Consider the following 11,656-nt stretch of genomic DNA (forward strand, 5'->3'; position numbering starts at 1 on the left):
ACCAGAAACATTTTTATACAATCTCTCAAAAATCAAGACATAGCTTTCAGAAATGACTGAATCGTTTCTTCGAGTTTTTCCATGTATCATGTCACTTAGACCCCAGGACAACCCTATAAGATGAAAACTCTTCTTAGTCACAATTGCAGGTGAAAGTTAGAGAGATTAAATAACTTGTTCAAAGTCTGACAGCCAGGCAGGAGCCCAGTTCTGCCTGACCCCAAAGCCCATGTCCTCCATTTCCAGGTCAACCCAGCGTGGCTCTGGCGAGAGACTCCTGGGCTTGGAGGCTGCCTGGCAAGGGCGGAGAGGAGCCTTCGAGTGTATGTCTACAAGCAGAACTTCATGGGATTCTCTTGCCTTCAGCTGAGCCTGGTCTCTCCAAGTCTACTGACTCTGCTTCAGCCTCTACAGAGAATAAAACTTTCATTTGCACTCATGTAGAGGTGCTGTTCCTGCACTGTGGGAGAAAGAAAAGGACTGGGGAAGGAGAGGATTCTGCTTCACATAAAGACTTTCATCCAGTCTTGTTTTTGTCTCCACCTGTACCTCCAGGAGATTGCTGGTAATTTCAATTCCTGAGTCTTCCTAGGGTCTGTGACTTCAACCATCCTGCTTCTGGAATTCCTCCTCTCTTAGGTTTTAGCTTTCTCTCAACCACTGAATCAGCAACCACTCATTCATCTGATTTAGAACTTCCAGAATATGGTGGCTTAGCATGAGCAACCTCTCCTGTTCTCTTTATCCCTGTGGGTCTGTCTTTTTGTACTCCTTTATCATCATCTTTATGGAATTTTAGGAGGAAGCAGCCATAAACACATTTGTTCAATCCACTATGCTTAACTGGCTCTTCTGAAACAAAAATTTTTCTTGGTCAAGAAAAATGCAAGTCTACGTCCTTATGTGATCCTAGAGTTTTTACAGTCTCCTGTCAACATGTAAAGCATTAAGGTCCACAAGCCATAACTGTAAACAGGTGAGCTGTGTCCTTACCACAGGCATTTTTTCAAATACGATCACCTCCAATTATGTGGTCTCTTTTCAAGCTCAGAGAAAGAAAATTGAGAAAACCCAGACCTAGCCTTCCTCAATGGTTTGTCTCTCTAGTAACAAGGCCATTATTTGCAGCATACATTATATCATTTTTTTACAAAGCTTAACCACTGTTATTTTAGGACAAGATTATGAAATGGTGCAGCCTGCTAAATTGTACCATTGTCAAATCTCCGAACACTTTGTAACCTCTAAATTTGAAACTAATAATATAAAATATATATAAATATATATAAATATAAAATGCATAATATAACATTAATTGGTGTTAATTTTAATATTATTGTTATTAATAGATATTAATATAATGATATTTATCAATATTAATAATATTTCACTGGTAAAGAGAATGGATGCAATTTCTTGCTATAGTGCTTGAACATCAAAACCAAGATAACCAATCCAGCTGTTTGGGTTGCATTTCTGCAGGTCAGAAGGAGAAAGTAGCTGAGAGAGAAAGAAAGGGGGGGGGGAGAGAAGGAAAGAGGGAGAGAGGGAGAGAGGGAAAGAGGAAGAAATGGAGAAAAAGAGAAAGAAAGAGAAATGTCTTCAACAGAGGGCTGAGCAATCAGATGGGTAATAACAGCTTATGGCTTACAACAGCACACCCTGTTCTCTCACAGTTTCTGCAGGTCAGGAGTATGGGCATGGCTTAGCCGCATCCTATGGTCAGGTTTGGAATCAAGGTTTGACAGGCTGCATTGTCATCAGAGGCTTTGACTGGGGAAAGGTTTGCTTTCAGTTTCCTCAGGGTGGTTGGCAGAATTAATTTCCTTACAGCTGTAATAGTCACACTACTTGCTTCTTCAAGGCCAGAAGGAGAGAGTCTCTGACCTCAGGGACATTCCTCTTTTAAGGGTTTCTACCTGATTAAGTCAGGCCCACCTGAAACAATCTCCCTTTTGATTAACTCAGAATCAACAGATTTGGCACCTTAATTGCAAAATCCCTTCACCTCTGCTGTATTCTATTGGCTGGAAACAAGTCACAGGTTCCTACACTCAAGGAGAAAAGATTATACAAAAGCATGACTCACTGAAGGTCATCTTAAGGTAGGGCCACCACAATTACTGTATGTTTTCTTATTTTGAAAATAAAAGGGACTTGTGAAGAATTCTTGACTGATTTCAGGCTCTTGGGCTTCTGAATCATTTCCTCATTGAACTATAAAAAGAACCAATTAGTTAATTTAGGACCTAGAGGGGAGTTTCTCCTGAATCTCTGGTCAAGAGGTGCCCTCAAATGCCTCCATTGGAAAAGAGGTTCAAAATGTAGTAAACACTCTATCTGATCCTTGTCTGTCGGTCCCAAAACCCAATGAAAAATGGCTGGACACCATGGTTATGGGGTGAACAGGAGTAATATTCTGAAAATGAGTCATGCACTTTTCCTTTTTGCTTGTCCAAGCACATAACTTTAGCCTAGTCCATTTGAGGCTTCCATCTACCTGGAGGATGGCTAGAATTTGTTACCAAAGGAATGCCAAGAGAAAGACCTAGGATTTTGACTTGCAAAAATGGGATATTTCTGTAAGACAATCACTTGAGAGAATAGGCTACAGACTTAGGAAAGGATTGTCTGTATCATCTTCTCTCTTCAGGCACCAAGGGGCAGTTTTAGTAGCAAGGCTCTGGGTGGAGAGAGAAAGTGCCATCTAGGATCCCACAGTAGTGGGAGGATATACCCCACAATAAAGGTTGGGGAGGAGCTTGAGGCCCATAGACAGGACAGAGGATACGGCTGGTGGTAGCAGGAATCAAGGGCATGGAACTGGTCAGGGCTAGGGGGAAGTTACCCCCACCACAAACATCACTGCAAAGACCAGGAGCAAGCTGCCTCTAACTGCACCAGAGAGAGCAAAGACACTGTTGCAAGGATCCGAGCTCTTCCCAACAGCTCTGAGATAATATAAGCCATGCCCTCAGCCCATATCCCCGCCAGCATCTTAAGGAGGTGTCAAGGATTGAATCATGTCTCCCACAGAAATATGTTCAAGTCTTAATCTATATTCCCAGGGCAGTGAGCCGATTGGTCAATAGGACTGCTGAAAACATTTTTAGTTTAAAGCCAAATTCAATCAAGGGGCTCTTAATCCATATGACTGATGGCCTTATAAAGAGAGGAAATTGGACATGGAAGAAGCCAGAAGTCAGAAGAAGCCAAAGAGGAGAGAGTTTGCCATGTGATGGAGGGCAGCCTGCACCAGAACCCTACCAACCCCAGGAGAAAGCACAGCCTTGCTGCCATCTTGGTTTTGGACTTCTAGTCTCCCCAACCTTGAGACAATAAATGCTTGTTGTTTAAACCAACCTCTTGTGTGGTATTTGTCATACCAGCTCTGGCAAACTAAGACTGGAGAGAAGCAGGGAAGGGAGAGGCTGATAAATTGACCACACATATAAAGACTGCTCCCATTTATTAAAAAAAAAAAAATTCACAAAACAATACTATATATTTTCTATTGTATAAATTGATAAATGCAAGTTCATCCAAATAGGTCCATAGTATATAAACCAAACCAAGGGGGAAAGGGATGGGGACTGAGGGCAGGAGAACTGGAGGCAGGGAGCAACTTAACCACATACAGATTTACTAATTGCATATAAGCAAAAGTTAACTTACAAAAAGAATCATTTGAGAAAAGTAAAAAAATAAATAAACATTCTGCAGCCCTACCTCAGATCTTCTGAATCAGACCTTCCCAGTGAGGGACCAGGATTCTGCTTCGTCAACAGACATCTCAGTGATTCTGAAGTAGAGAGGGCAACAGCTGTCTGCAGGCCTACATTTTGGAACAGCTGCACAAGAGTTTGTTTGTCTCAACACCAATTAGCTAAACTTTGTCAAGGTATGAGGCTTGAGTAATATTTAAATGCTCTCAGGATCTGCCAATGCAGAAGAGAGGCTAAATCCAACTCCCACAAAGAAAACATTCTCCCTAAAATCAAAACTCCACGAAAACAGGGAATGTATGTTTTACTCACTCTGCATGGCCAGCACCCAGGGCAGGACCCATCACACAAAAGCCCTCAATAAATGTGTACTGAATGAATGAATGAATGAATGAATGAAGGGATGATGACCCTACAAACCTGTTCACCTCCCTATCAAAGAATAAAGTAGCCAAATGTCACCACCACTTTAAGAGGATTTATGTCATTCCTGTTTCTCTACTTATATTCATTCTAATGGGGAAGATCAAATTGGCCCTGTCATGTAAAGGAGCTGGGCCCCAGCAGTGGCTCCATTCTCACCAGCTCTAGCCTGGCCCTCCAACACAAGCACCAAAAGAAACATATACTAGACTCCGAAAATCCTTGCAAAGGCACCTTTATACTGATGATTCCAAAAGAGTCCCCAGGGGGCTCACATAACACACAAGGAGCAAACCTTCCCCCAAATCCCATTTCCACAGGGCACAGCAGTGCCCTCCAACCTCCCTTCCCTCTCCCAGCTCCCCAGCCCACCCTGGCCCTCCTCGCTGCCCTACTCCCATTTCTCTGTAGCCCCATCCTCCGGCCTCCTGCATCTTCTCCATTCTTAAGAGTATTCACTTCCTACTCTTTTTTTTATTTCTTTACATACATTCTGTATCCACCAAACATATATTCCCACTTCCTCCCACCCCTCATTCCTTGGTAACCATTAATCTACTTTCTATCTCTGCAAATTTGCTATTCCTAGATATCTCCTATAAGTGACAGCATACAATATGTGTCCTTAGGTATCTGGCTTATTTCACTTAGCACAATCTTTTCACGGTTCATCCATGTTGCAACCTGTCTCAAAATTACATGCCTTCTTATGGCCAAATAATACTCTATTGTGTGTTGGTACCACGTTTTGTTCATTCATTCGTTGATGGACACTTGGGCTGTTTCCACCTTTCGGCTACTGTGAGTAATGCTTCTATGAACACTTGTATATAAGCGTCTACTTGTATCTATTGTATCTATTGCCAGATCATATAATTCTACACATAACTTTTCAAGGAACCGCCATACTGCTTTGCACAGTGCCTGCACCATTTTGAATTCCCACCATTTTATTATTCCCACTAGAGTTCCAATTTCTCACCTCCTCTCCAACCCTTCTTATTTTCCGTGATTTTTTTTTTAAATAATAGCCATCCTTGTGGGTATGAAGTGCTATCTCATTGTGGTTTTGATTTTCATTCCCCTAAAGGCTAATGATGTGGAGCATCTTTTCATGTGCTTATTGAACATCTGCATATCTTAGTTGGAAAAAAAAATGTCTATTTAAATAACTGCATACTCTTAAAGAATTACATTCATACTCTCCATACAACTGAAGCCCTCAGCCCTTTAGAGTTCTTCTCACCCACTTATTAGACCAGCTGAGGAGAGGTGCAGTAAAGGGATTTTGCAAGAAAAGAGCTGTCCTAAAGGCAGGAGAGGTGCAAGGGCAATGAATTCTTTGTAATTAATTATTTTGTCTCTGTTAAAGGTCAGTACTCTGAGCATCTACCTCCTTTTCAAGACCTGACCCCTACAGAAAGTTCTCTTCACTCTTCCCAGTTTTCATCCCCACTCATCATCCCACAGGAAAATTTGCCTTATACCTCTTCATTATTCTGTACTTTTCATTAGGTTATCTGCAGTTGCCCCAGTCTGTTTCACCTGTGCATATTCCCCCACTCCACCCCACTCCCCCAGGGAAGACTATAAAATTCTTGAGAGCAGACATTTTGCCTTTCTGTGTCCTTTGGATTCCTCCCACAGTTAACACAGGACTACACATACTTGCTGAATAGACACTTGATTAAAATGTGCTAACTACCAAAAGGACATCAAATAACATCTCCACCTTTCTTTTCTAGAATATGCCTGGGGAGTAAACAAGCAACCAAGTCACCTTTGAATACAAAGGACAACTGTGTATGTAAATACATGCTAGGAATAGTCATCCAAACATGAAATTGATCTTGGAGGACTCATAAAATAAACTGTAGGCCATCTGAACATCTCCCGTGTATTCCCAGCGAATTAATTTAACTGACACTGTACAAGGAATGCTTTATAGTAAAGTAGGTTTTGAAAGTAGGTGGCGGTAACCCACTGCCCATTATCTACTTTATCCTGATGTGAGAAGTCTGTCTGGCTACTGGGCCAGATTCCTTCCTCCCGCTACTGCCACTTTCCATTGTTGGTAGATAAACCCCAGCTAGAAGAGATTATGCCCGAGGATCTCAGATTCTTTAGCCCCAAAGAATACCTGAGAAAGAGCTGGGGCGGGGAGGAGCAAGGAGAGGCGAAGGAAATCAGTATGGCGGAAGGGAAGTTCTTAGCAGGCGTTTCAGGCTCATTGGTTCCAAATGCAAGAGAGGGGGTCAGCAAGAAACAAAGGACTCCTGGCAAAATGCCTATGTGCTTTTCACTCTGATACCAGCTAGTCTCAAGAGCCGAAAGAGAATATTGTCATTGTGGTTGTTGTGGTTGTTTCACCCTACACACTCTCTGAAATGCAGAGCAGCAACACAGAGCCATGCAGGCAAACAAGAACAGAGCTCTTGAGCCCTTTGAACAGTCAAGTGCTATCACACACACCCAAATTAATGTTGTAAACGAGAGACAAAGTTCACTTATGGGCAACTCTCCAGTGGGCAATTAGCTCTTCTCTTTTCTTGCACTTCTTTTTCCTTTTTTACACTTAATGTTAAGGTATAGCAGACGATAGAGGATATGAAGGAGATTACAGTTTTATTTAGTCTGGCGAAGAAGGCAGCTTTTATGCATTTTCTGAAGGTGTGTATAATTACAGGTGCAGTTAATGTGCTTAAGAGCTTAGGGGAAGCAATTGTATATGAAAGATAACTTCCTAACAGACAGCTTTATTACAGCCGGGCCAGCAGCCTCTCCGCAAATTATGCTCACTTCTTACTTCCCATACCTCTTGTCCTAGAGGCGCTTAGCTCTGTAAAGATGCTGTAACCTGTGGAAATATTTGACTGGCAGTTCTGCTAGGCCCTGAGAGTTAGCACACACTTAATATATTTCCTCCCATCTCACAGAACTCAGAGATGAAGAGAAACTTTTGGGGGGCAGGCTTGTGACGGAAGACCCTAACAACTAATCCTGGAATGACAACTGACAACCAGCAACCACACAGAAGGAATTTAAGAACACAGATGAGAAGCTCCACTTGAGCCACTTCCAGGGTTCCATGAAGATAAGATTTGAGTGGTAGAAGTAGCAGATTTTAGTAGTAGCATCACCAGGTCAGATCGGCCCATTGAAGAGGTGGCTGGTCAGTGCCCTACTAATGTCCTTCTACCCAGCACAAGCAAGCATGGGCAAACCAATATGCATTTCTGGACAACGCCCCTTCTCCACAGGGTTGGACTACCAATGAGGGACAGCTTATCTCCCAAGGGTTACTGACCCACAAAGAGAAGGGGAATCAAGGATGTCATTAAGGAAAATGCAATGTGGCTCAACTGTTTAATGGGGCCACATACCACCAAATGGAAGAGACAAAGAAAAGGAAATGAAGATCCAGGAAGTAAAACAAGCAACTGACCTCTCCCTCTCTCCTTCTCTCTCTCTCTCACACACTCTCTCAGAGAGATGTACATAACTGCTTAAGTCGAAAAAAAGACATAGATAACAGAGAACAATATACTGAAAGATATGCACATAAACATACACAACGAAAAGCTTCAACTTGTAACTATCTTCTGCCCTTTAAAGATGACTGACAAACATGCAAGACAGTTGTGTTTTGGGGAATGCAAGCACAGTTAATGATATCATTTCTTGGTTCTTACTACATGTCCTGGCTGAAAGAGACCTAAGAGTACTCTGTCCCTGTACACACGGGTCATTAATGGTCCACAGTCTAGACTAGCTGTGACAGTTTAAAGCCTAGATTTCCCAGTGCCTTTCTGCAGACAATGGCTTATTTTCTTAGTCTTTTACCTTGTTCCTCACTTACCTTAGGCCCCTTGACATGCTTCTTGTCTGGATCTCTCTCCTCAAAATATACTTCTTAACATAGAGAATCCAACACTCCCACCCTTCAATACTTGCATCCCTGCCACAGGTGTTTGACTCCCAAAACATTGTATTGGGTTTAGCATTATACACAAAAATATCTAGGATGATACTGTTCACATTGCTTAATCCAGTGTTACAGAAGAACCAATGAAGGCTGTGTTTCTGCTTCTCCTTTCTAGCCTGTAGCTTTCATCCTCAATGTTACCTCATGGGCCAAATGGGCTGCTGCACCTCCAGCCATCATGTCCATATGGAAAGGCAAAAAAAAGACTGCTTCCAGCTGAATCAGCCCTCCTTCAGCAGTCTTCCTGGAAGTTTCACACAACAATCTGCTTATGCATCATTGACCAAAACTTGGTCATCGGTTCACATCTGACTACAAGGAAAATCATTCAATCTGGCATTATTACTGAAGTACTTTGTTACCCCAAGTAAAACTAGAATTCTGCTATTAAGGGAGAAAGGAAAACTGGATATTAGGAAACAACTAGTGTTCTTGCCCAAATTTATCAAATCATATTTTACTTAGAATCTAGATGAAATAATATTTTCATTCATTCAACAAATATTCATTTAAGGTCAACTATGTGCCTTCTGCAGGATCCACATCTGGCCTTCAGAGAACCTTCATGGCCTGACCCCAACACATGTTGACCATGCAGGCTCCTCCAAGTCACCCTGTCTTAGTGCTATGCCATCAGGCAGGGGAGGTACAGTCACCATCTTGCATCTCTGACATCCATACTCGCCAGACATTCAGTCTCTATGATGGTTAGGTTCATGTGTCAACTTGGCCAGGTGATGGTGTCCAGGTGTCTGGTCAAGCAAGCACTGTCCTAATCATTACTGCAAGGACATTTGTGGCTGGTTAATAAACCAAAAGGCTGGTTAATTAAATCATCAGTCAACTGGCTGCAGCTGTGACTGATTACATCAATGAAGGGTGTGTCTTCGCAATGAGAGAATTCAATCAGCTGGATTTAATCCAATCAGTTGAAGACATCTAAGTGAGAAAGTTAGAGGGACTTCACTTCTTCTTCTGCTAACCAGCGAAGCATTTCCTGAGGAGTTCATCGAAGTTGCCAGTTCATCAGACACTTTGATCAGACTTGCCAGTTCACTGCCTGAGGAGTTCATCAAACATCTTCATTGGAATTTCCAGTTTGCCGCCTGCCCTACGGAATTTGGACTCATGCATCCCCACAGTTGCATGAGACACTTCTATAAAATCTTATATTTATAGATATCTCTTGTTGATTCTGTTTCCCTAGAGAACCCTAATTAATACAGTCCCTATGTCCCCAAACTCCAACTGATTGTCTAGAAGCACCCCCTCAATACAGCAGAGGTGTGGGGAAGTGAACTTCTTAGGGGTTGAAGCATGTGCTCCCTCCACCCCCCCACACAAAAAAATGTTCAAGTCCTAATGACTGATCCTGCAAATGTGACCTTATTTTGGAAATAGGATTGTTACCAACGGAATGAGGCAAGTTAAATTGAAGAAATCAAACTGGAACAGATTCTTCCCTACAGACTTCAAAGGAAGCATGGCCCTGCCATTGTCCTGATTTCAGACTTCTGGGCTCCAGAACTGAGACTATGATGCTGTAATTTTAATCTGCCTAGTTTATGGTACTTTGTTACAGCAACCCAAGCAAGCCCAAGGCATACACCCTGGGCAGGCATTGAGGGGAGCTGGAGAGGGGACACAGCACTCTGATGTTCTCTCCAAAGAACTCCTATCAATCTTTTGGCCCAGTGGTGGCTTTGTACTCTCTTTCCCAGTCTTCCCTGGCATGTATGATTCTGGGTTAGGACTGACTACAAGAGACATTTTGCACAAGACCAAGAAGGTGGAAGTGAAGCAGCAGCCCTATTTCTTATGTGCTGAAGGTGCCCTGGCTGCTCGCACATGGGACTCCCTGATCAGCTGTCTCCCCTAGTAGGTGCAGGGCAACACCCACACACAGGCTTCTCCAGCTCCCATCAGCTCTCCTTCTCCAGCGTCTCTGAGTCCTGAGCTGAGGGTGCATGCTGCTCCATGCCAAAATGAACCAATTTTTCCTGCAGGTAGTCCACAGCGCTGAACTGGAGCTGGTGAGAGGCAGATGCAGGTTCCAGTTTGTCCTCACAGGATTCATCCATCTTTGCAGGTCCCTTCATCCTCACGGGCTGTGTTTTCTGCTCACTCTTACATCCAGCATTCCTCCCCACTGCTGCTCCACTAATGCCCACAACCGCATAATACATGGCTCGTGTAATAAACCCTAAATTCTACATCACTCACAGCAGTTCCACTTCTCCACATGAACTCTGACTGTTTCACCTACCATTGACTTTTTCAACACCTCGTATATAGCTTAAAGCAGGTGGGCAAGGGGCTAAGGCTGGCAGAGCCTATGTTTTCACACACCCCTTCACAGGCCCTACTTAAGTGATCTAGCTCCTCATTTTAGAATGTAGTAGCACTGGACAACTACTGTTTGTTCTCAACCTGGAACAACTGTGTTTAACATTCTGTCATATGTGATGATAAATTAGATAGAGAGAGACAGATAGATGATAGATACATTAATATGATATGATAGATGATAGATACATACATACATACATACACAGATGATTAGATAGATAGGTACAGAGATAGAGATAGAGATAGAGACAGAGACAGAGATAGAGATAGAGAGATGGAATTTAAAAAATAAATAACCTGGAGCTTCTCAATCATACTGTCACACTGTCCTGAGAGCTCAGGCCAGGGAGCTATGTAAAAAGTCCAAAATTGTGATAATGAGTTCTTTGCCATTACAAATTCTTATGGCTCAGATTTTATTATTGGGATATAAGACAAACCCATTTAATGCTAACCTCCCCATTGCATTGAGTAATATAATACCCAGTTTAAAAACGTTCCAAATATGATTTGACTAAACTTTAAATATTATTTTTAATTTAAAAAAAACAGAATTCATATGTGTAATGTTGTTTCTTACCAGTATATTAGCAACTATAGATATTTTCCCTACTCTAAAAATCATTCATTTAAGAAATGCAAGTGCTTTCATAGATAGCAATATATGATTGCATTTTCTTTGGGGGGATTTTGTTATTTAATTTTATAAATTAATTAAATTTTATCTCAGATAAGGAAGACCCTTGCTATGCTTTCTATAATATATGTAATAATTCTTGTCTTGAAAATTAAGAATTTAAAGATTATCTTGACAAAAGCATATGCCTAATAGAACAGAATTCCCCAAATTATGTTTTACAGAATAGAATACTAATAAGTGTTACTAAAAACAATAATGAATATTTCTTTAGTCAAATAGGCTTGGGACACACTTAGATAAACAAAGGTCCAAATTTTATTTCTTTACCTCAAGATTCCTCAGTGAGTTTCACATGTAGGCATGCTTTTACATTATCAAGAAAAGGTGTAAAATGCAGGATTTTCCAAAGATATTTGCCAATGGAACACTTTTTGGTAAAATATTTTGAGGAACACATTTTGGAAAAATGCCACAGTAAAGCTACAAAATATCGTGAAATAATTGACAAAATTTTAAATATATGAGATATATATA

This window comes from Choloepus didactylus, chromosome 2 (genome assembly GCF_015220235.1).
Source record: "Choloepus didactylus isolate mChoDid1 chromosome 2, mChoDid1.pri, whole genome shotgun sequence".
NCBI lineage: Eukaryota > Metazoa > Chordata > Mammalia > Pilosa > Megalonychidae > Choloepus > Choloepus didactylus.